The sequence below is a fragment of the Ursus americanus genome, chromosome 8 (genome assembly GCF_024610735.1).
Source record: "Ursus americanus isolate L20-20 chromosome 8, mUrsAme1.1.p, whole genome shotgun sequence".
In the NCBI taxonomy this organism is placed as follows: Eukaryota; Metazoa; Chordata; class Mammalia; order Carnivora; family Ursidae; genus Ursus; species Ursus americanus.
The window spans coordinates 69,672,048-69,698,665 of NC_142134.1; the positions used below are offsets into that span (position 1 = coordinate 69,672,048).

Sequence of the window (26,618 nt, forward strand, 5' to 3'; positions counted from 1 at the left end):
AGCCCAGTGCCCTATGGTAATACAAGAGCATAATTATTTTTGGACTGAAACCGCTTAACACAAGCACAGCTGCAAAGGTCTTATTCCACTTCCAGAAGATCGTCTTTATATTCCAAATAGTATCCAAAAGTCATAGAAACCAAGCTCAGACAGCATTATTAATATGAAATAAAGTTATGTCACACTTGGTTTTCAAAGATAGTAAATCCACCAACACCAGTAAAATTAAATAAATATTTGAAGTCTGAAGTTAACATCTATGAGAGAGCCAGGAAAAATGAAAATTTCAAATCTGGTTTAGGAAAAAAAAAAATGTCTTTTTCATTAGTTTCTTCCTGACCATTTAAAGTTAACTATATATTGACTACAGAAATGCTATTTATTCAATGATGAAACTTCCATCTAAATTGAAATTAGTGAGGATAAATATACACTCACGTAAAACTGTACAGTGAGTGGTATGCAGCCATAATGGGTGTTTGGATACACCCAGTCTGATCATGTCACTTCCCTGCATAAATGTTTTATTGATGCCCCAGTGAAGTCAAAGTACCTTTCAGAAAGCCTTTAAGAATCTGGTCTCTGGGCTCCTGGGTGGGGCAGTTGGTTAAGCAGCTATTGTCCTCAGTTCAGGTCCTGATCTCAGGGCCATGAGATCAAGCCCCATGCTGGCCTCTGCCTTTAGTGTGAAAACTCCTTGAGATTCTCTCTCCCTCTCCCTCTCTTACTCATGTGCATGCTCTCTCTCTCTCTGCCTTTAGTGTGAAAACCGCTTGAGATTCTCTCTCCCTCTCCCTCTCTTATTCATGTGCATGCTCGCTCTCTCACTCTCTCTCTCTCTCCAAAATAAATAAATCTTTGGGAAAAAAAAAAAAAAAGAATCCGGTCTCTGGTTGACCCTTCAGCCTCCTGTCTAATCCATGCATCTCATCTCCCTAGCCCTCATCCTGGATCCCATTATACCCACTCTCGTCCCTTCTGGGCATATTGCGCCTATACTGTCCCTACTCTCTAGAAGCCTGGAGCATCTTCACCGAGGGCTCAGTAGTCCATGAAACAAGACTCTGAAATGGGCCAGGTATTCCTTTTATGCACTACTTGGTGGTCACCTGTGTTGTACCTATTAGCATATGCTTTGTACTGGGAGATTTACAGCTCTACCTTCCCTCACCAGCTACAGGCTCCATAAGAGGAGAGACTCGAATAACTCATGTTACTTGGTCAACAGATGTGTAAGAAATAACTGTTGAATGAATGAGAGTTATCACAAGACTTTCATTAACCACATCTTGTTTGTCAAAAACAACATAATTAAACCGTGTTTATAGAAAAATCAGGTTCTGTATAAGAGAGAAAATAGTGGTCTTCTGTTCTGCACTGGGTCAGTGATTCTTGAGGGGTTTTCTGCTCAGTTTGGAACACCATACTGTTTACGGCTTTTTTAATTTTTCCAAGTTTTTAAGTTCATCTTAGAACTAGGAAAAACATAAGTCAAAAATTATTTAAATTATCTGTTTTCCTGGCATCCAAAAATAACATCTGTTGATTATTTTTGCATCTGTTTTCCAATCCCTCTCCCTCTTTTTTTTTTAAATGAGCATCAATATTTAAAAGAGATGGTGACAGACTAGACTGTGTCAATATAATGTTTACATGATGGTGAAGAATCTTGAAACAATTGCCAATGTGAAAAGAGGAAAAAATGACATTTTGCAAAGGCACAATGACTATCTTTCGATATCCACAAGATCACCATGCAGAAGATAAATTAAGCTCAAATCCAAATGACTTTTGAAAGTAGAATCAGTATCAGAAGTTATCCTAAAAAAGAAAAAAGATATCCTAATCTGTATTTCAGCTTAATATAAGGAAAAACTTCCTAAATATTTGAGCTTTATGAAAACTGATGCAGTTTCCTCTTCAGGAAGTGAGTTTCTTTTACCTGGAGGTAAGTAAACTGAAGCTAATTGCCTATTTGTTGAGAATAGTAAGAGAAGTGACACATCAATCAAATTAATCCTGGAGATGACCTAGAGATGACCTCTGAAGTTCTTCCAAGTATGAGATTTAAGGATTCCATGACAACGGATTTTTAAATTCATTATCAAGAATAATTTCAAATGAACAAGTCTCTTTCATTTTGGGCAAGAAATAAAATATTAAAGAAAGATAATTCATTTTACACAGGCTCAACAAATATATATACATATATATAATATATATATGTTTACATATAAAATACTTCCACTGTGCAAAAAGGATGAGAAATGTATATATACGTTCAACAAAAGGCATGTAATAGAATGTTCACTGGAACACTATTCGTAATAGTCTCAGTCTGGAAACTACCAAATGCACCTCAACAATAGAAAAAATAAAAATTATATATTCCCCCAATGGAATACTTCACAGTCATGAGAACGAAGATATCAGCACAATATGTAATAATGTGGATGAAACTCACAGATAAGAGGTTGAGCAAGAGACACAAAAGAGTAAATACAAGCAGGCAAAACTAACATGCTGTGTTAGAAGTGAGGACAAGGGTTACCCTTGTGTTGGATTTTGACTTAAAATAGGCAGAAGAGGGCTTCTGGTGCCTTTCTGTTCCTTGATCTCGGTGCTCTTTACACAGATGTGCTCACTTTTCAAGAATACACTGAACTGGACATACTATTGGTGCATTTCTCTGAATATACATTGTACTGCAATACGAAGTTGTAAAAATGGTCTCTGTGTATTCGTTTTCTATATCCAATACTATGGGAAAAGCCATTATGGCAAAATCACAGGACTTATATTTTAAAGAATTATTCATTAGGAGGATCTAAATAATGTGAAAGCTTTAAAGATTATATAAAAACTTATGAACAAAAATATGTGCTTTAGAGACAAACACTAGCAATGAACTCTGGTCATCTTGTATTATTTTATCTCATTTGTGCTGAAATCCATATGCAATAACAACTAATTATAGATCTCTTTTAGGTTTGTTTGCATGCTGTTTTTAAAAATGTTGGTTTATTTTTCATGGGAAGTCTGGCAGAAATTAAACCTCCTAGAATTTTTTTAAGCATTTTCATTTATGGATAAAAGTATATAGCCATATTACGGAGCTTCCAAAAAGCCTTCCACTTACCCAGTAGAGCAGGTGCACTGATTTATCAGGCCACAGCCACAGTCATTCAGATAATCTCTATGCAAACAAAAGCCCAACTGCCAGATTCTTTATACTTTCCAAAGCCAACAGAATAGGTCTGGATATCCCTCCTGGAAAAAAAATTAATACTGGACCATGTAATTGACGCAAAAATATTATTTTTCAAGTATTGGCAGCGTTTTTCTGTTACAGAAGTCGGCAAATATTTTTTGAAAATGTCCAGATAGTAAATATTTAGGCTTTGCATTCCATATGGACTCCGTCACAAGTACTCAACTCTGCTCTTATAGTGTGGAAGCAGCCACAGACAATATGTAAACAAAAGAGTGTGGCTGTGTTCCAATAAAACTTTATTTACAAAAAGTGAGTGGGCCAGATTTGGCCTGTGAATTATAGTTTTCAACCTAGTTCTAGGAGAATAAAAAGGTATTTTGGTTTGTTTTGTTTTGTTTTCCTTTTCCCTACATGCCTATCAAACCAGCAGAGTTGTCTATTGTTATCATTCAATGGTTTCCTAATCTGGGAAAACCAGATTTTTGGATGTCCTTAAACTCTTCCTATTATTAAAATCTGATGAAAATAATCCATTTATCTAACATGCACAGACTAACAGAAATGGTAGTCTCTTATGCGTTTGACTAGAATGCCCCTAAATTTTGCCTTCTGGAATATTTTTTCATACTCTTTTTGCTAATTTCTATTGACCCCTCAAAATTTAGCTTAAAACTTTACCCAAAAAAGGCATTTCCCCATGCCCCAGGCTAGGTCATCTCCTCTCCCTACTCTCCTCCTCCCCACCTCTCCCCGCTATTTCTCCTTTATGTCACTTACCACCGTTGATGTGCCATTTGGAGAAGTTGTTAATATCCCAGCCTCTAACGCAGACTGCCTACGATTAAATCTCAGCTCTAAAATTATTAGCTCTGCAAACTCTGACAAGTCGTTTACTTCTCTGTGCTGTGCCCTCATCTTTAAAATGGAGATAATAGTAGAAACCTGCTATATAGGGTTGTGTGAAGATTAAATGATTACGAACAGGTAAAGCACTTATAACAGTACTTGCACATTGTCAAAATTATGTGTTATTTGTAATAGTTAATAAATACTGGAATATTCATCTACTTACTTATTCAAAAAGTATTCATGTGGCAACTACTGTGTACCATACTCCATTATAATCTAAGTTCCATAATAATGAATACATTTAGTGGCTTATAGTAACATCATGAATTAGCTCGTAGCTCTATAGGTCATAACCCACTGAGATCTATGTGCAGAGCATCACAAGACTGCCATCAAAATGTTGGCTGGACTGGACTATTATCTAGAGACTGGGAAGGAATCTACTTCCGGGCTCATTCTTCCTCACTCCTATTACTGGCACAGTTCAGTTCTTTGTGTTTTTAAGGCTGAGGTCTTTCCCTTGCTGGCTGACAGCCAGGGCCTATTTCAGCTCCTCAGGACCATCTGCATTCCTTCTCTGGTAGCTCCCTTTCTTCAAGCCAGCAGTGATATATCAAATCCTCCTCATGCTTTGAATCTCTCGGACTTCTTCATCCACAGAGATCTCTGCTTTTAAAAACTCAATGACCACACTGAGCCCACCCAAATAAACTCTCTATTTTAAGGTCAACCTGTCCCTTATAGCTTTACATAATCATGGGAGTGGTACCTCATGGTATTCCCAAGTACCAGGGATTAGGGCATGGAGACTGACTGGGGATGACTGGGCGTATGCAAGATTAGAAACTCTGCCTGCCACAAAGTACATAATGAATACTCAATAATACTATGAATGAACCATAACTGCACCTCATGTTGACCACAGGCTCACACTGATTGAAAATAAATGGATTATTACTGAATAAATTATGTACAATTGTTGGACAAAAATTTTCTTAGTATTTATAGAAGATACTATTAAGTATCTTTAAGTCTGAAAATTGGGAGCAGCTGTCTTAACTAACTAGCACCCACCTGGTAAACACTGAGAATGAACTCCTAAGTTCATTCATTTACCCCACAACTATGGGCATTGTACTAAAAGCTGGTAGAAAACAATAGCAAATATACAGAATTCCTACTCTCACAAAGCTCTCATGATAGTGGGAAGACCCAGGACAGTGGTTAAGAATCTGGAGCCTGGCTACTTATCTTCAAACACAGGCCCTTATATAATCTTGGGGAAGTTACTTAATACTTTTTACCTCAGTTTTCTCATCTGTAACAGGTAAAAAACAACACTATGTTCATAGGACTATTGTGAGGATTAAATTAGTTAACGAAATTACCTATCTAATATTTATTAATGCAAATCCTTAGAACTTTGGCACAGGATTTCACCATTTCAGCACTGTTGACACCATGGGCAAATGACTGTTTGTAGTGGGAACTGTCTTTTACACTGTCAGATGTTTCAAGGAGCCCTGGCCTTGACCCGCTAGATGCCAGTAGCACAACCCCCTCCCCATCCCCACCACCACTTTGGTGTTTTTTTTTTAAAGACTTCCGTTTTCTTTTTTTTTTTAATTTTTTTTAAAGATTTTATTTATTTATTTGACAGAGATAGAGACAGCCAGCGAGAGAGGGAACACAAGCAAGGGGAGTGGGAGAGGAAGAAGCAGGCTCCCAGCGGAGGAGCCTGATGTGGGGCTCGATCCCAGAACGCCAGGATCATGCCCTGAGCCGAAGGCAGACGCTTAATGACTGAGCCACCCAGGTGCGCCCCCCCCCCACCACTCTGTGACAACCAAAAATGTCTCCAGGATAGCCAAATGTCTCCTGGGAGCAAAATGAGCACACACAGGTGATTGACCACCACTGATCTAGCACATAGTAAATTTCCAACACATATTAGCTATTACTACACTTAATCACTACCTGACTTTGAAGGGTAAAGGGAGAGCTTTCTCATAGGAGGTAACTCTCACACAGAGTTGCTTATTACAAAATCCCATACATAAAAAGCATGCAGTACTACGTTGTGCAGACATTAAATCTTAGTCAATATTAATTTCTCTCTTTCCTCCCCAATCCTCAAAATTGACTTAGAGTGTGGTCTCTCTCAGAATACCTTGGTTTTTTTTTTATTTTATTGCTAAGGACTTCATTTTTAATTTCATTTTTATCTTCCCCTTTCTAGTCTATTAGCCAAGTCTTTCAACCTCAGTTATAATCTCACTGCAGGTCATTTACTTGAAGGAATGGTTTCTTGCACAGAATAATATAAAAACTAAAATAAAACCACTCCTGAATGTGATGTTCTTGTGCCTCCCCGTATTCCTGTAGGAATTGAAAAGTGGCTTCAACAGAAAACCTTTTTGTGTTTGTTTGTTTCAATTATGTTTTTGTTGAAAACCTTCCTAAGATGTATCAAGTTTTTGCTTTGCCTTGGTAACTGTAAGCTGATGGCAATAACAGAAGTTGTCTTTAATGATTGAAGATCATTCCAGTGCTAGAGGCATTGCTGTTCTGGGCACTGATCTTTCTAATACAGGACTGCAGATGTAGAAGATTGGGGTGCTGAGCACAAAATGTATGAAGCTTTTCTGCTCCAAATCATCAATATTGGTTTGTTGTCTTGTCACTGGCTTTATCTTCTAGTGTCAGAAATGTATCTGCTATTGTAGGTTTCGAATTAGTTGTGCCTGTTTAAAATTACAATGAAATATTGTGTGCCCTAAACTACATTTTAGGGGCATCAAGTTTTACAAGTAAATATTAAACTCTGACAAGACATAAAAAAGATTAAGAAAGGGATTGAGTATGGGAGAATTTTAATTTCCCAGCCCCCTGCAGTCAGATGTGGTCTTCATTTGAACTGGTCAATGAAATTGGAGAAGAAGTAAGGTGCCTCACTCTCAAGCAGAAACTTTCAAACCAGCATGTGGTTCATATCACTGACCTCTTTTCCTTCTGCCAATAGGTCGGGAACTTTCCAGATAGAAACTGCTCCAATTGTCCGGATCTCAGAGTAAAGATGGTATGGAAAAACCATCTTGAGATGAACTTACAGCAAGAATAAGAAATAAAGGAGCACCTGGGGGCCTCAGTCAGTTAAGCGGCTGCCTTCGGCTTGGGTCATGATCCCGGGGTCCTGGGATGGAGTCCCACATTGGGCTCCCTGCTCAGCAGAGAGTCTGCTTCTCCCTCTCCTTCTGCCCCTCCACCTGCTCATGCTTTCTCTTTGTTTCAAATAAATAAATAAAATCTTAAAAAAAAAAAAAAAAGAATGAGAAATAAACCTTCAGTTTTGTGTTTGTTACCACAGCATAACCTAGCATACACTGACTGATATACGTAGTAATAGTGATTCATTTATTGACAGTTTTGCACTCTCTATATATGCCAGGCAGAAGAGTAGATACTTGGGGCATCTGGGTGGCTCAGTAGGTTAAGCAGCTACCTTTGGCTCAGGTAATGAGCTCAGAGTCCTGGGATCGGATCGAGCCCCACATCTGGCTCTGCACTCAGCAGGGAGTCTGCTTCTCCCTCTTCCTCTGCCCCTCCCCGTGGCTCGTGCTTGCTCGCTCTTTCAAAGGAGTAAATAAAATCTTAAAAAAAAAAAAAGAAGAAGAAGAAGAAGAAGAGTAGATACTTAAAAATAAGGAAATAGAAATATACCTGTCCCTAAGGGAGCTTACAGCATAGTGAGATTAAAATACCTACTAACTGGAAAATTAGATAATCTGAAAATTGCCTTCTGACTATATTCCCATTAGTGCATTGTAAAATTGTCTGGTTCTCTATGGCAAAGCAGAAAATATGAAGCATTATGTGAAGCAGTTAGATAAGAAAACCTTAGAAGCTGGGCAACTCCACAAACCTAATTAACAAGGTGGTTATCTTTTCTTTTGGCAACCACAATCCATGCCAGAAACATGGATATAAATAGGGGCAGATTCTATGTTCAACTGCAGGGAAGAAGCCATGAGACACTGTCAGGAAGTGTTCTCTCTGAATGTCCATACAGAGAGAATAGAACCCACTTGGCAGTCTACACTTGTTCAGCTCTGAATGGGAGACCTGGTTCCCTGCAATCCCTGCTGCTTGCTTAGTCCACCACCCAGAACTGCTCTCTAGGGTCATCAGACACTACTGTGTACCAAAGGACACGGGAGGCCTCATAAAGGAACACCACAGGAACACAAAGACCACTTTATTATTTGGCCGGGGCTGGCATTTGGTTTTCCAAAGAGTCTGATGTATGGAAATGAAGCAATTGAAACCAGCATGATTTGGGTCTGATGACTGTCCTCTTCTCCCCTAACAGGAGTAGGCAGCGTTTTATGGGCCTCATAAAAGGGTTTATGAGGCTTTGATGGGAAGTTGGCAGCCCACGCTGCCTACACTGACCTGATGAAAAACAGCTCTTCTCTGCACCTACATGAAGGGTTTATGGTTGTGGTTGTTTACTCAGAGCCCAGGTAGAGCAGGGCCAGGGGTGTCAAAGCGATGGGCCCCAGAAATGAGGGTGGAGGAAGAACTTAGCTCTGGCATGTCAGAACTTAGCAAAGGAAGCAGCACCAGCAGGAATCCTGAACCAAGATCCTAGAGAAGCTGGGAAGACTTAGTCCACCGAGGACACTTAGAGGTGCTTTCCTTCCACCTTTACTGAAGGATTATTCTCTTCCTCCCACTCCACGTTAGGACACTTCTGGTGTGATGACTAAAAGCATGAGCTTTGAAGACATGGGACTTGACTTGAATTCTCCCCCCAAGACTTACTAGCTGTGTGGCTTTGAGTAAGGCATTGAGCCTCTCTGATCCTCCGTTTCCTACTCTCGCTTAAAAACAAGTAAATGAAATTGTTTTGACAAAGTTCTCAAAACAATGCCTGGTCCACAATGACCATTGAGAAATTAATGGCCATCACTGGAAGATCCAGGTTTGAGATTTGACTCCATCTTAGGCAGGTCAACTGACCAGACAGATTCTAAGTTTCCTCACCAACAATGTGGAAATGATGGAAGTGGGAATATCTTAATAAATTAAGATATTGAGTGTGAACAGTAAATTTTAAGGTGGAATACAAGGGATGATGCAAATTCTAAAAAGTACATTCTTGAGTAATAATAATAATGTTTAAAAGCTAACATCATTCGTGTCATGTGTCAGAGTTGCTTCTAAGCACTTGACATGTATTAATGCATTATCTTCATTACATTGCTATGGCCTACCTACTTCATTATCTCCATTCCACACAAAGGAGGAAACTGAGGCATAGAGGTTAAAAAAAAAACTTGCCTGAAGGAGAGCAAATAATAAAACTCAGATAGCCTGACTCTTTTCTCCTTACTACATTAATTTTCTGTAATTTCTACTACATATTTTCAAATTTAGACCCACACTTTGAAATTGTCAGACATGCAGATGTGTTGTTCTTAATGAACCAGATGGCTGGTTTTACGTATGTGTTAAGTGTAGCTAGAGCTAATTCCACAAAGAGAAAATGTGTGGCTTATCAAGATTTATGTATTTTTTTACTGGTTCATTCCACAAATATTGACTGAAGTCATACAATGTGGTAGGCACCATGGTAGACACTGGCAGAGGAACACTGGCAATTTCTCAAAACATTTCTCAAGCTTTCTTCATCTACTACTTACAGACCATTTAGCCACTGTTTCACACAACCTGACTTCCTTCAACATGGCTTTTACCATAATCACTCCAATTAACTACATTCTCAAATGTTACATTCTAGTCACTTACTCCAATGTTTGTGTATTTTCACCCTCCCAACCCTATTTGTAAGGTTTGCTGACCACCTTTTATTTAAAATTCCGTATTCCCTCAGCTCATCCATATGACACTTTTCCCCTCTGGACAGAAGTTTCAATGACTCATTTTCTCCCAAGCCATTTTGCACAGAACATCCCATGATCCCCCACTGCTTCATAATCAAACTCTATGCCCTGGCATTCAACGCCCTGGCAGATCATATCCCGTACTAATTCTCTAGGTTTATACCTGCCACTATCTCCTTCATGCATGAAACCCTTCAGCACACCTCACTCTTCATTATTTGTACTATCCCTGTATTTTTATCCAGTTTGTTCTCAGAATTAACTATCTTCCCCATTCAGTGTTTGGTTCAAGGCAAACCTGAGGCTGAGCCCCAGCTAGAAGTAACATTTCCTTCTCCAAACCCCAACGGTAATTGGCCATGCCACTCTCAAGACACTTACTGTATTTTACCCTGAACTACCCATTCTGTGGTTGTCTTTTAGCCTCCAGGAAGCTGTAAACACCTTCAGGGCATGGGCTAGGTCTTCATTCCTATTCATTCTCAAACCTAGCACAGATTTGTACTCTCGAAAAATGTTCAGTAAGTCTACTGGATGGGTAGTTGGATGGATGAGTGGTCACAGGCTCACATGACTAATAAACTAATCTCCTTTCTACCAAGGCATAGGTCTATGATATTAAGGATAAGAATTGATTAAAATATCCGTATTAGCAGTTGTCATCAGCTACAAATATTTTCACTTTAGAAAATATTCTTAATTTCTAATATGAGCAAAATTACATGGAAAAAAAAAGCTTTAGAAATAAAAAGTAATTGTTGCTGACAGCACTGGCTGGAACTCTGGGATTCACCATATTGTACACTGGCCAAACCCACAGAAGTCTCCAGTGCCTCCATTTCCTCCTCTGAACTCTGAAGTGAAGTTAAACAGAAATCCTCTAAGTGTTCCTCTGGCTTTGGAAATGTCTATCTTGTATCCTTCCATGGATAGTTTGGATACAATATATATTACTTCTTCAAACAAGAAGAAATTAAGAAGGAAATCCCATGGCACAACATTAACAGTCATTTGCCATGGTAGCTGGTAATAAAGCAGAGTTCATACCTAACAGTGGGCTGTATTAGAGAAAATTCTGAAAAAGATATTTATGAAGAAGAAAACAGCACCTATCAATATTCCCAGTCAAGTCTAAAATTCTAGAATTGTGTGTGTAAAAAACTCTAAATTATACTGAGCAGTGGTTCTCAGGAGATATACATATAGAAATCTCCACACATATGAACACATAGGTATATGTGTGTGTATATGTATATACACACACAGAGACATGTATCTACATGTATGTATACATGGGTATACACACACGTGTATATCCACTTGTGTATTTCATGTATGCATACACATATATACATATGTATTTAAGTATGCATATATATACACATTTACATATGTATATTATGAAATATTCAAGAAATAGAAGCTTTAAAGGAACAAAAAAAATGAGAAAGAAGACAAAGAGATGTGGTAGAAATGAAGCTAACTCGTTCAGTTGAAATAAAACAGGCTTTCCATTTATGTGCTGAAAAGACAAAGGGATTGGCCCCTTTTAAGATATTTATCATTACTCTACTGGTGAAGCCATTGCTCTGTACTTGTCAGCAAGGAGAACAGAGCTAAAATGTGATGGATTAGCAATGAACATATTTTGCATCGTGTTCATATATTTTATCAGATTCTTCTAGCCCCCAAATTCTTCCTAAATAAAACAAAATAAAATAATAAGAAATAAAAGTAACCTTTTCTTCATTTTTCATAAGGGCCTATGCTGGGAAAGGACACCAGCATGTGACTTCAAGAGAGCCTCTGACTCATCTGCGCTGACTCATTTGTCAAGTCAACATGACAAAAGAGTGAGTGGGAGAGGCAGTTCACAAATTATCAAGATTCAAGCACAGGTACCTCATTTCTTAAAAAGAAAACAAAACAAAAAAACCCAAAAGAAATCCCACAACTATGATCAGAAACAGGTTATGAGCATTACAAGTGAGAACGAATTCAACCAATTTTCCAGAAAATTTTAAAAGCTTGATTTCTTTGGATTTAGAGGCACCGTTGAAGGGGAGGATCCTGGGATTGCTAATATTTGCCATGTCTGTCATACGCAAGACCTTTTACAAATGGCACCCCATGGATTCCACACAACGACTTTGTAATTCACACCCCTTTTCCCATTTTAACAAATGGGGCCACAGAAGACTGTTCTAAGTGACCAGGCTAAGTTCATCCAGTTAATAATTGGTAGAGATACAATATGAGCCCAATATGTCTGCCCCAAAGGCTATGTACTGGGCTTCATCACAATACTTTTTATTTCATCTACCACTGTACACTTGAGTTTTAAAATGCTTTTTTTACTTAATTAATTGCTTTTCACCTTACAACAAGTAAGAGATAATAAGGTTGAAGCATTATCACTATTTTTAATTTTATGGATAGGCAAACTGAGCCTCCGGAAGTTTACATTATTTGCTCAAACTCATTTATTACTGTCATACCTATGACAAATAGTCAGCTTCTGGTTTTAAAGCTAGTTTCTTCCTGCAGCAGCACATACTGCATTTCACCAAACATAGTATCAAGACAAAGCAATGCATAGGTTTTTATTCCTTAACACACAGTCCCACTTTGAAATAACAGATTAGAATTTACACACATGCATACACACAAACACACATGGCACACTACAGAGTTATTTTAATAAATATTACATATTTCAATGTGTAATTTTTCATTAACGCAAAGATTTCCAGCCAAATTGTTGTACTGCAGGAATGCTGAATAAAGAATAGCAGAAACTCCTTCAGCCAAAGAAAACTGCATAAACACAAAAAACACTAATAACTGTACTCTGTAATAGTAATAGAGGCATGTCTTTGCTTGATTGGACTAAAACAGCGTTTTAATGGAATAACCTTCATTTGACATTTAGCTAACTACTATTTCACAGAATCATGTTTCATTATAAAATGAGAGCCAATCTTAGCAATGATTGCAGCACTAGTTATTATAAAAACGTTTCTTATTTTATTCTCCCAATCAATACCCTCCAAATCCTATTCTAGGACTTGTTTTCCTGCTTCTGATTTGAAGGAGGAGGGAAAAGGGGACAAAAAACTTCCCAAAAGGTATTAACCTAAGAAACAATATTCCTTTACAGTCTCCAAAGAGCAGCCACATACGTTAGCATATTTTTTAACATATAACCACCATTTGAAGATAGCTACTCGTTTTCCTTAGAAAGAAGAAACTGAAGTCAGACATGTCCAGTGACTTCCCCAAGGTTGCAGAGCTACAGTGTGGCTGAAATGAGAACAGAAATTCAAATCTAGTCATGCCAGGCCCATTGTATCACCTCTTCACTCTGGAACTTAATTTGACTTATCTCAGGCTTAGAAAATACTAGGAGAAGTTTCATCAATATCAGGTAAAACCTGAGGTCCAAAGGGTTTCTTTAGGAACTCAATCCAATAGTGTTTCTAATCTTAAAATCTATTTTTCGTTTAATCTCAGCTTATTAGAGCTGAAACAAACTGCAGAGAACGTTCACTGAAGAAACATTATTTTGTCCAATTATGGACCAGAGATCATACTAGAGATATAAAGATGAAGAAAGCAGGACCATGGCTCTAAATAACGGATTGCAATGCTAATTATTTGCACAACAAAAGGAAACAAAGTGTTACAGCTGCTGGGGTAGAAGTCTGTGTAAGGTAGAAATGAATACAAAGGAGAGAACACTTAATTTTGCCAGTGGGCACAGCAAGGGGGACAGGAATTCACAGAGGTGGTTAACATTGTAGTTAGAACTTCGTTAATGCACACATGTTCATTAAAGAGGAAGGGAGGAGTGAGGAGGTGGTGGGTGGATGGAGATCCGGTATAACTACAGGTTTAGTGGCCTTGGAGGGAACTGCAAATAGTTCCACATGACTTGGGATTTAGTGTGCTGTGTGAACTCAGAGAGAGGGAAAGCTGAGAGAGAGAGAGAGAGAGGGAGAGAGAGAGAGCATGTGTTTCCAGGTAGGTGCTGACAACAGAAGACTAGCCATCACCAGCCCCTTATGGCATCTTGACATGAATCAGAAGAGTGCCCCTAACTGGACCCGATATTTGCAGTCACTCTCCCCTCAGCCAACTGCCTAATGTGGCCGCCTTGAAACACAGAATGCAGAAGAGATACAGAACAGACAAGGTAAGATTGAAGACAGGGCGAAGACACGTACGGTCTGAATGCTCAACTTTCTCCCATGTTATGGGGCCATTAAAGAGTTTTACAAAGGAACAAAAGTGGCAGCAGAGAGATGGCAGGAGAGGATAGCAACTGCAGTGAGGTCCAAGTCACACCTTACAACTAACTTCCTTTTCCATAACGAATTTCATGTTCTCTCAAGAGATACGAGCAAAACCTTAAAATATTCAATTAAGGACAATGTATGCTCTATTTTTTAAAATCTTTTTATCAGTATAAGGACAAATAATTCCAGGTTTGTTGCCCTTTCCTCTGCCCTTAAGAACTAAGTTTTGAGGTGGGAGTAGGGAAACAGCCTGGCATCAGGTCTGGACCCATGTGTTGGCATCACTGGCTTCTTCTGTCTCCCAGAGGAGTCCATCACCCTGCTGGCCTCTGGATATCCTGTGATAATGCCTACAGAAGTCTAGTTGATCACATCTGATTCTTTCGGGTATCTTGTCATACCTATTTATTCAATAAATATTTTATTGGGTACCTAGTATATACCAGGCAATGATCTAGGTTCTGCAAATAGACAGTAATAAGCAAATGAGACAGACATCTCTGCCTGATTGTGTTTACATCCTACTTACTATTGGTATCTGGGCTGTAGTTTCTAGGCTTGGGTCCCAAAGTCCTTGCCCCTGTGACCATCTCATCTCAACCCCAGGCCTCCTCTTGTTTGAGACAACACTAAACCCTCTAGATGTCTTCTTCAGTCATGTGTAAACCACTTCCCATGCAACACTGATGTCTTGCTAAATTCAAGGCTAGAATTTCCCCAGGCTATACCATAAAGAGTGGAGAATAATGATCCTCTGAAAGGAGGTGGGCAGTACGTGGACATCCCACCCCCTGAGTTTCAATTCCCCTTTTCCTGTCTGAAACCCAACCCAGAAAAGAGCTTGTCTCTTTTTCTCTCTTCTGTTTCTTTCTGCCATGTCTCTCTCATGTCTTACTTCAGTCTCATGATCTAGTCTTAATAGCAAAAAGCTGTAGCTATTCAAAGGGGAAATATATCTGTGTCACAAGTATTATGAAAATATTGTTTTTATTAAAGTGATTCAGATTCAGATTCATCAAGGCCAATCTAACACAGGAGGCATGAATGAGGAGAATTTAGAGCAAACACTCACACAGACTTGTAGGTGGTAGGTCATATAGTTGTAATGCCAAGGATGATGTGTAAGTATCTTTCCGGGTCCCTGAAGCAATGGTGAAATTATTCACAACCACAGAGGACAACAGGAAAGCCGCTAAGACGTTTGGCTCAGTTTTTTGATTTTTGGGTTTTTTTTCCCTGGTGGCCTTGAGGTATTTGGAAATATCTGATTGAAGATGCCCATCCATGTTTCAAAAACTGGGCTGAGGATCTAAATGTGTAAATCCTTAGAGCAGAAGTAGTATTTGAAGTCATGGACAGATCATCTCACCCAACCCTCCCGCCTCCTGCCACCAACCCATTTTATAGGTTTTAAAGCTGAAGCACAGAGCTCACTCAGTGACATAAGCAGGGTCAAGTGGCTATTTTTTGGCAGAGGCAATCTAAAGTTTTCCTCACCTCCAGCCCAGCAATGAGGTCCACCATAAGTTAGCAAGACCATGTCTCAGATGGAAAGAGATGAAAAAGGAAACAAAATCTACACATTTCAACTAAAATCCTGGACTCGGAGATACTACACATGTGAGAGAATTTTAAACTTAAACTATCCCTGGATGAACTGTTATGTGTGCTTCCTGAAACACCTGCCACATTTACTTGTCATCAAAGGGAACGGAACAGCCCCCAGGGCAGGAGATCCTTTGCATAAATTAGGTGTGAGGGATGAAAAGCACATTTGTGATGTCTCTATAGGAGAGTGTAGAAATGTTGGTTTGCTGCAGAATAGACTAACTTTCTAGAACAAACTCTTCAGTCCGTGGCTGTGTTACTATATTTTCAATAGAAATGACTGCCTATGGGAAGAGCAGCACATCCTGTGGGGGGAACACTAGCTGACTCTTCCATCGGTTCTCAAACAACTGAGCATCAGTTCTTCTAAAAGAAACAGTCTCCTTGTGTCTTCTCCTTCAGACTGATTAATCAAAGAACTGTTAGCTGGGCGATGACTTCCTGACAATTCAAAACACGCTCCTCTATAGAGTCATTGACTGGGGCTCCTTTTCCACCATCAGTTTAATACAATTACTTCTTCTTCACTCAATTATGTCAAGGTGTCTCATAGGAGAGTTGGCTCTGTAAGTTTAAAAGCTTACAAATTAAGAGCAGTAGAAACTTCTGGGTCTTATGGGGGGAGTAACGGGAAGGAGTGCTCCCTCCCACCCACACGACCATATGTTGTTCATCCTTTATGGCCAAACCTAATATCTCAGTACCTCATGTTCTCAGAGTAAGGTCCAAATATTCAAGATAATAAAAACACAACTAGCTTTGGAAAACAATGATAGATGATCATATATTAAATTATGCTGAGATTTGAAACGTAATCTACCATTCCGTGAAAGATTATAAGTTTTTTTTTTTTCTCCAGCATAAAAATATTTAAATAAGGAAAAATCATTTCAAGTATACTCCCACGGTGCCTGGGTGGCTCAGTCGGTTAAGTGTCTGCCTTCGGCTCAGGTCATGATCTCAGGGTCCTGGGATCGAGCCCCACATCTGGCTCCCTGCTCAGTGGAGAGTCTGCTACTCCCTCTCCCCCTGACCCTCCTCCCTGCCTGTGTGCTCTTGCTCTCTCTCTCACTCTGTCCCAAATAAATAATATAAAATCTTTTTTAAAAATGTACTCCCAAAGCCCACTGCTCACATAGACCTGCAAGGGAATCTGTTTATTATTCTTTTGTTCTTTCAGGTAATAACCACAGCTGGGTTCAAACCCCAGCTCCACTACTGGTCACGTGTTAAGTTCCAAATATTCAGCTAGGCTGTGCAGAGAAAGGCTTTTGAAGAACTTAAACACTGCTTCAAGGAGCTTACAATCCAGTGTGGAGCTAGACATGCAAATAAATAAATGCCATACAAGTTACTGGATGATGATGATAATAACAATGATGGCAGATACGTGCATAAGGGAGCTCAGAGGAAAGGAGTAGGTAGGTCAGAGAAGGCACTCCAGCAGAGCAAAAACTTGAGAAGGCTTTGGTGGAAGGGCAGGAAACTTCTAGGCAGTTACAGAGAAGATGGGGGCCACACAGGTGGAACCCCTGGCAAGGACTGCTTTAGGAGAAAATGATAAGGTAAGTGCCATCTGCCCACAGGTGTCTTGTATTTCATCATATGCCCTCTCCCCTGAGTGCTGTCCTCCTCGGTATACTGCTCTTTTTCCCCAGATCCCCTACTATAACCTTCATCCAAGACTGTCCTATACACAAAACCCTGACTTCCCAGACTCTCCCCATCCCCAGCTCCAATTTTAACACTGATTCCCCTAAACAAAGGAACTGGTATAAATAATGCTAAGATGTCTTAGGAGCTTCTTGGGTGATTCAAATCCCATCTCTCCTCTCTACTAACTATGTGACACGGAGCATCAATTTAACTTTCGAGCCTCCATTTGTTCATCCGGGTAGTAAAGACTAACTCAGTGGGTCATTTATAGGTTGAACAGTCAATACCATGCATCTCTAAATAAAGACTGAGAACATTTTCTTCAATGAGAATATCCAAAGGTAAAGTTTTGGCAAATTTGATGTTGTACATTTTTATGGATATGCTCAAAATACTTAAACACACACTTTTAATAAATTATATCTTATGTACTCACATAAAATAATGTTTTATGTAAATAATGCCTGAATTTAAAACACTGCTTTTCTGGTCTTTCTTTCTTTCTTTCTTTCTTTTTTTTTTTTTTTTTTGAGAGAGAGAGAGTGCCCGGGGGGGGGGGGGGGTAGGGCGGTTGAGGGGAGGGCAGAGGGAGAGGGAGAAAGAGAATCTTAAGAAGCAGCCTTCATGCCCAGCACAGAGCCTACATGGGACTCAGTCTCACAACCTTGAGATCATGACCTGAGTTGAAATCAACAGACCAACTTTTAACCAACTGAGCTACCCAGGCACCCCTAAAATACTGCTTTTTCAATTCATATTCTGTGAATCAATTTTTTCTAATTGTTCAGATACATATTCAACATCAGAGCCTTCACCACCACAGAACACAAGTTTCAGAGCACATCGTTATCACTTGACATACAGAACTTTTTATGCTGTAACATCCTTGTCAGATGCTGTCTCTGGAAATTTATCCTAGGATGCAAGTGCCCCTCTGCCTCCCCTGAATGTGTTACTAAAAATATCCAAAGGTTTAGTCTAGCTACATAGAGATAATCCAAAATAAAGAACCGAAAAATGACAAAATTAAGCTTAGGAAAGGAAGGAAGGAAGAAGGAAGAAAGGAAGGAAGGAAATAACAGAAATCTACATCTAAAACATTATTAATATAAAATCATTACAAAAATTTAGGTGAAACAGAAGATAAGTGATATTACACTTCATAACTTAATAATAATACTGAATAGAAAATCCTAAATTGTTCATTATAAAGAGGAAGTGGGCTGAAGGATTAAGAAGTAAAATAACCCTCAAGTATTTATACTACTCAGTAGACAATCAGATTTTCTCTTTTTTTGTTTCCAGTCATAAATAAGAATGCACATATTTAAGAAAGCAGAATACCTCCCCTTTTAAAACAAAGAGTAACTTTACTCTACCTATTTCCGTCTCCCAGAGCAATCACTCTCAATTCTCTGAGACGGATAGTATTTGCTTCTTCCTACTGTGCTTTTACTATTACTTGCCTCTTCGGTTTCAGCTGGAATCTACTAGACTCCTCCACAGAAGATGAAGATTTAGCTCTGTTTCCTTTGTCAGCCTCCAACACGCACACGCGCACGCACGCACGTACACGCGCCCGCACGTGCACCCGCACGCACGCGCCCGCACGCGCGCGTACACACCGGCACATGCGCTCCCTCTAACATACACTCGCATAGATTTATTACCCTCTACTCCCCAACATGGTTAAACATGTTTACATTACTTTAACCATGAAAGTGCTATTCAGAGGTTATAACAAACTGGGTAGTAATGATTAGTTATCCTTTCTCACAAAATGTGAACTTCTGGAAGAAGGCTCTTCCAGAAGGACCAGCTCAGATTGGAAATGACAGTAATCTACCCCAGTGAGAAGCTCTTGTCACAGCTTCTGGGACGATCGGCCTGAGCGAGAACTTGGAAAAAGGAGTTTATTAGGAGCGACTACAGCCGCCCAGGGCCGCAGTTGATCTCAGAGCACAATCGCACTAATCCCCCACTTCCACCAGGCATCTTATATCCCCCTCACCTGTGCTATCATTTTGGCACATTTCGGAGGCTTACCCTGACAGCGCGAGCCAGACCTTAATACACAAAGGTTCACCGCCTTCTCAGTCCAGGGTTGGTGCACACATCCACTCACAGTTGCAAAGCGACCAGGGTGACCAGGAGGCAGCCAAGTCGATCACCCGGGTGCCTCATATATCTGCCCTACCCCACCCCCACCATTTTTCACCCATGTACAAGCCAATCCATTCATAAACCAAGCTTATCTACCCCGCTCCTTCAAACATTCTCAAAGAACCCCCTTACAGGTATACATGAAGGCCAGGGAGGGAGCGCTGGTGCAACTGTGGTGGGTGGTGCGGAAGTCCACCCGCTCATGTAGCATACACATGCCCTCCAGTCCTTTTAAGAGCCCATCCCAGATGTACCATTTCTACCTTAGGATGGACAGCTGCTGCACTTGTCCCACTTTATGGTTTGGTGGCTGTGACAGAACCTAGACTGTAATGAGAAATTCTGGCTATAGGGTCATTTGGTATCTCACAGTCAAATGGTCCATCTCTACTAGGACCCAGTACATGCCACAAACTGTTCCTCAAATGATGCACAATTGTCTGTGGTAAATGGCGTGGCCTCATCCTAAAATCCCAGGGGTGTGAGTTTTGATTCTCATATTGGGCTTGTCATCAACTCCACACTGCATCCTTGCCCACTATGAACACCTCCAACACCAGAGAGTATGCAGGATCATATGACCCAGCAGGACCCCTGATTGTCTCCTGGCCTAGATTTGCTGCAGGGCCCTTTCCTGCTTCAGGTCCCACTCAAAGTTGTGCCACTTAGTATCTGTGCCGTTCAGCAGAGCTGTGACACAGTGTATATGTGTCATTCAGTATATGGCTGGAACAATATTCCGAGATTTGGAATGTGTAATGTTCCATATCTTAGTCTGATAGGGTCGTATGGAAAGATAAGTCATGTGAGCACACAGTGAGCTGGCAGCACCTACAAGCCAAGAGAAGAAGCCTCACAATAAGACCCACCTTGCCAGCACCTTGATCCGAGACATCTAGCCTCCAGAACTGTTGAGAGAGAAATTTCCATTGTTTGAACCACCCAGTTTGTAGTATTTTGTTACGGCAGCTAGGCAGACTATTACCTAAAGAGGCATACCAGATGCTGCTGTTCCTTAGTTTTTGGAGAGGGATGCTGTCTTAATGTCCTAGGGCAGCCATAACAAAGTGTTAAAAACTTAGCAGCTTACAGCAACAACAGAAATGTATCGTCTCACAGTTCTGAAGGCTGAAAATCTGAGATCAGAGGGCCAGAGTGATTGACTTCAGGTGAGAGCCCTCTCCCCATCTTGAAGATGGTTGCCTACTCACTATGTGCTCACATGGCAGAGAGAGAGGGACAGCAAGCCTTCTGATGTCTCTACTTTTAAGGACTCGAATCCAATCATGAGGACCCTACCCTCACAGCCTCATCTAAACCAAATTCTTTCCCAAAGGCCCCACCCAAACATCACTGCATTGGCATTGACACATTTTAGAACCTACATATCCCCAATAATTAAATTTTACAAAGATGGCACAAGAAGTAAAGTTACACAAAAATGTTACTTAAGAATGCACACATAGGGGCGCCTGGGTGGCCCAGCCGGTTAAGCATCTGCCTTTGGTTCAGGTCAGAGCCGCGTGCCTAACTGACTGAGCCACCCAGGTGCCCCAACATTATATTATTGATGAAACAACAGAGACATTAAAACATAGCCCATGAGAATTAAGATTAAGGCAGTTACGACTGCTATAAAAACCAAAATTGAATGTCTTCTCGAAGCTCTAGACAATGAAATAAGAAGACAAAATTATCACTCATAAATAATTCTATATTCTACTGAGAAAACATGGAAGAATCACCTGAAAAACTCTTAGAAGCAATAAAAAATTAATTCAGCTAGTTGACTATCTGCAAAGTGATATAAAAAAGCAAGAATAATCAAAAAGGCCAGAAATAATCACCCATTCAGCAAATATTTTTTAAACTCCTACCATGTGTCAGGCTCTATTCTAGCTCTAACAATATAGTAGTGAATAAAACAGACAAAAAAGCCCCTTCCTTTGTGGGGCTTTTGCTGGAGAAAAAAGGTACTAATACTAGCAATAATAATCATAAAACAATAAGTAAAATACATAAATACACACAGGAATCTTACATGTAACATCACTAATCATCTCATCAAAAACAAGATGTTTTTGCGTGAAAATTCTAACTTCATAGGAACATAGTTTCTATAACTTTAAATCAGGAAAATAACAATATATTACACATTAACCCTCAAATCCAACGAATATCCTATAACATAATTAACATAAAAATACCTAAATATTAATGACAAATCTTTACACCAGAATGTAAAATACTTAAAATACTGAGTTTGTTCACCAAATGATTGATGTTTACAAACAGCTTCTGGCTATGTAGTATCATAATGGACATCTCCCTGGTTGACGATTCAACTCTCACTTGCTGAAATTTTAATGTTCTACCAATTGTATTTGGAATAAAGACTTCTCATGCACATTGTTTTGTTTGTATTTAGACTTGTATTCAGACCTGTGGACATATTTTTTTCTTCTTTTTAACACTGGCCAAACAATATTGCATCCAAAACACCCTGGGAAGTCTGGGCCTTAATAACCAAGAGGTATTCCATTGAGAAAATATTAAGTGGGACATAGTGTGTAGGATTTTTCTGTAGTAGGTTAAATTCTGATAAGTGCAGTGGACAGAAAGAAAAGCGGTAAGAAAGATCGGGGGACGTGGGAGAAGAAACAGGTGTTGGCAAGTTTGAATCCGGTGGCTGAGGAAGGTCACCTTCACTGAGAAGGTGAGAGCCAACACCTAAGAGAGGGGAAGAATAAACCACGTGGTAATTTGGCAGGCAGGGAATTGACACTTAGCAGAAGAAAACAGGACATTGAAAGGCCATGAGGTAGGAGTATGTCTGGAGTCTTTGAGCACAGCAAGTTCAGGATGGCTGGAATGGCAAGTGCTTTATGAGCTCGGGTACCCCTAACAGGAAGCGGGAGAGAGAGGCAGGGAGGGGAACTGGAAGATTACAGGAGGGTGCTGTAGACTATTATAATTACTATGGATTCTGCTAAGAGGTCGAAGGTCATGAGTTTTGTGCTCAGGAGACAATAATACATTTCACCAATTCTAAGGCATAGGTTTCATTTTATTTTTCACATTTTAACACCACTGAAATAGAGATACATCTTGCAATCAGTGCTGTATTATGTGGTAATTTTTTTCCAACTTAATCATACATAAAATAATAGAGTCTTATAAAAATCTATGTTGACTTAACGTTGAGGACTGTAGTTATCCGACTTACATATTAATAGCATCATTCTGGTTACTGTTTTGAGAGAAGACAAAAAGATGCGAAGAGCTGACTAAAAAGAAACCTAGGTTACTTGGAAATAAAATAACCTATTTGTACAAATTTCATGGGTCAAATATGTCACACAGGGAATTAGATTATATTTTAAACTGAATTATAATGAATAAAAACATAAATTTTTGCTCTTTGATAGATACAGAGAGATTTAAATGCTTAGCTTGGGAAGAAAGATCTGTTTACAAAGATACAGTATGTAATAAAAGAAATGCTTAAAATGCAAATAGAAATACCTTAAAAAGTATAATACACAAAGTATAATGTTTCTCATAGTGTCTAACAGAGAACCCTTAAGTTTTTATGTAAATGTTTGTACCTCAGTTGTTAAATGTTTGTACCTCAATTGTTTGTTAAAATTTATTATACAGTAGGAATTTCCACCACTAGCATGTTTTATACTTAGAAAAAGGAACAAAAAATAATTTTAAAATATACAAGACAATGTGGATAGTTTAACTCTTATTTGTCTTACTTATCTTTGCTTCCTGGTCTCAACTGCCTCGACCTCGAGGTTCAATCTGCACAGTTAATTTTTTGGGAATCATTTTCCGTATGTTCAATATATGTCATAATTCCTAGTGTTAAAATAGCTGAGAAAGTAACTGGTTGGATCTCTTTCTCCACTTCCGGTTTCACAACCACTTATCCTTGATTTCTTAAAAATAAAAGACCCTCATCCCTAACGTAACTATGGTGAGTTGCTCTAAAGAAGGGAAACTTCTTGTTCATTTAAACAATGGTTCAAATAGGGATGTCAGCAAAGCCTCCTCAGTCAAAACCTGAAATTTCAGCTCCACCCATCTCAACAGGAAATGACTTTCCAACAAAATTTTACCTTTTACATTTAATATCTATTAGCAATATCTTAATATATTTATATTGTTTTGCCAATTACATTTCAATTTTTGAATTGAGAATCTCGCCCAGAGGGAACTACAAAATATTTAGAGCTTTATGGCCACAAAAAAATAATTTTAATTTCCAACTTTTTACAGCTATGGAAGATGGTGAATCAATAAAAGTTTTTCAAAATAAAAATACGTTGGGATAATATATGGGTAAATTTTAATGGGAAAATAATTTCAAAGAGATAAAAAATGATACCTACCTCCAATGAGACAGTTTCTGCATATCTTTAAAATGGGTATTTATTATTTAAAATATAAAGTTTTTGACGTGTCTGGGTGGCTTAGTCAGTTAAGTGTCTGCCTTCAGTTCAGGTAATGATTCCCGGGATTGAGCCTCGCATCAGGATCTCTGCTCGGTGGGGAGCCAACTTCTCCCTCTCCCTCTGCCCCCCACCCCCTGCTCATGCTCTCTCTCCCAATCTCTAGTCTCAAATAAATAAATAAAAATCTTAAAAAAATATATGTATATATATATATATATATATATATATATATATATATAAACTTTTCTGTATATTTAAAATGTTGCAAATAAAAAAATATAGTATTATTAAAATGCACATTACATTAACATTTATTGGGTATTTACAATGTACCTGGATCTTTACTAAGTAGGTTTTGTAGCTATCCCATTTCATTGACATAAAACTACTACAGGATAGATAAAATGCCCAAATAACAGATGAGGAACTTGAAATACACAGAGGTTAATTATCATGCCAAGGACCACCGAGCTAGTAAGTTGTCAAGCTTCAAGGATACCTTAAGTCTCTTGACACCAACATGAATGACGCCACTACCTATTTTTTTCCATTTTTATTTTTTCTTTGGTAATAACAATTTAAATAATGCATCGGACATGCTTAACAAGCATCATGCATAAGAAATAGAAGTTGTGGTTTCTTATAATCTAGTCAGCAAGACAGGCTATGCCAAAATGCATTCATTAAATCCTTCCTTCTTTCCTTCTTTCCTCCCCTCCCTCAACAAATGACCACTGGTTTTTTCGCTTGTCTGACACTTTGCTTAGCACTGAGAGGTCTGTGCCCTATCTTAGGCATATAATTTATAGCAAACTTTATCACAAGGAAAACGTCTGCTCTAGGAATTAGAAGGGAAGGAATTCTGTGATGTTAGTACTTAAGTATTTCTGGAGTTGTACAACTAAACTACTACTAGTGCTTACAACTTAATTAACAATTATCTCAAGCTCATTAACTAATTACCACTCATTCTTCACAACAAAGAAGAGAAAAAAAATCAGCATATGTGATTGGGAGTCTTGTGTAAATGAAATATTAAAGGGATGAAAATTCCTTTCAAAGCCCATAAATGGGAGCAGCCGAGACCCGGTCGGGTCAAAGGTCATCTGCCACCAGGTCCTCCATGCTCTCGCTGTCCCCTGTACATTCTTCCCTATAACTTTAGTGTGCTTATTTTTTTACATTTCTGTCTCTGTCTATTAAATGATAGGTCTTTGAAAAGTCCTAAAGTATCTCTGGGGCTTAGTGGAGCTGGATTGTAGTAGGTTCTAAATAAGAAGTGTTTTATCAATGAATAAAAGCATGACCTCTTGGAGCTACAACAGTAGCACGGCAAAAAGCAGGTAGGGAGGGGAGAAACCAATCACAGCTCAAGTGATACTGTCTTAATACAGAATCCTACAGTCTTTGAGATCATTTCAGGAATGGGAGCAGGTGGTGATGTCTCCTCCTCCCAGATTCCATGAAAATGGTTGATATAAGAAGAAAATAAGGAAAAGCTTACCTCACTGCTAGAAACCAAGGTGGCATACACAGATTTCTATTACATGTGAGAAAGGCCAGTATAACAGTACTAGAACGATGGAGAGGTTTGGTTCTCACTTACATGGCAGTCCCAGCATACGTATTCCAGGTGTGATATACAGTTGTGTGTTTTTGGAATCCAGGCTTCTTGTATCTTGTTGTTCTGCCATCCCTAATATGCAGTTCATATCTCATGCCTAAAGTGACTGTTCTAGCTCCTTCTACCACATGCACGTTTCACTGAACAGGAAAGAAAAAGGACTACGTGAGTTCCTTTCCTTTTAAAGGCATCATGTTGCACATATGAAATCAATCCCCTTATGGAGTCACATGATGCAATCACATGATTAAAACCAACTGGGAGAAAGGCTGGTTAGATGATCTTTAGCTGGTCAACCATGTAACCAGCCAAAACATCTATTTCTACAGAAGAAAAAGAGGAAGGAAGTTCATGGGGGGGAAGAGCTGATAGTCTGTACCAAAGTATAGTTTGAACAAAATCAGATGAATGTAAAAGTGGATAGAAATTCCTTTTGTATGAAGGGGTAGCATTGTTTTCTGGAGGAAAAAAAATGGAAGAGGTCTAGTAGAGAAGGTAGGATGGATTGCATAACTCTCAAAGACCCCCAGGAAGGGCATTGGCACTTCTCATCCCAGAGCTCAGAGACCGGAGAGTCCATCACAGCATCTGCGGGTGTCAGGAAAAGAGAACCATCCAGAAGGGACCCTGGAGAGTCTTGACCAAATGGCAAAGAATTACTTGGCCCAGTGAAAGTCATGGCATTAGCTCCCATTTTAATGCCCGTTATCCACCTCTTCCCCACTGCTGGATTTCAGAAATGGCTAAGAGGATGTAGAATCAAACTTTTCCTTTATTCCTCCATGTGGATCCATAAGAATCAGACAGAAAACCTCATTGACAGGACTCATTTCAACC

General features: G+C 39.2%; 1 long non-coding RNA gene across 2 annotated transcripts in view; it reads right to left on the reverse strand.

Moving 5' to 3' along the window:
- LOC148109602 (uncharacterized) overlaps positions 1-26,618 on the reverse strand; it is a 244,282-nt gene that overhangs the window by 88,770 nt on the left and 128,894 nt on the right. The window lies entirely within an intron of this gene.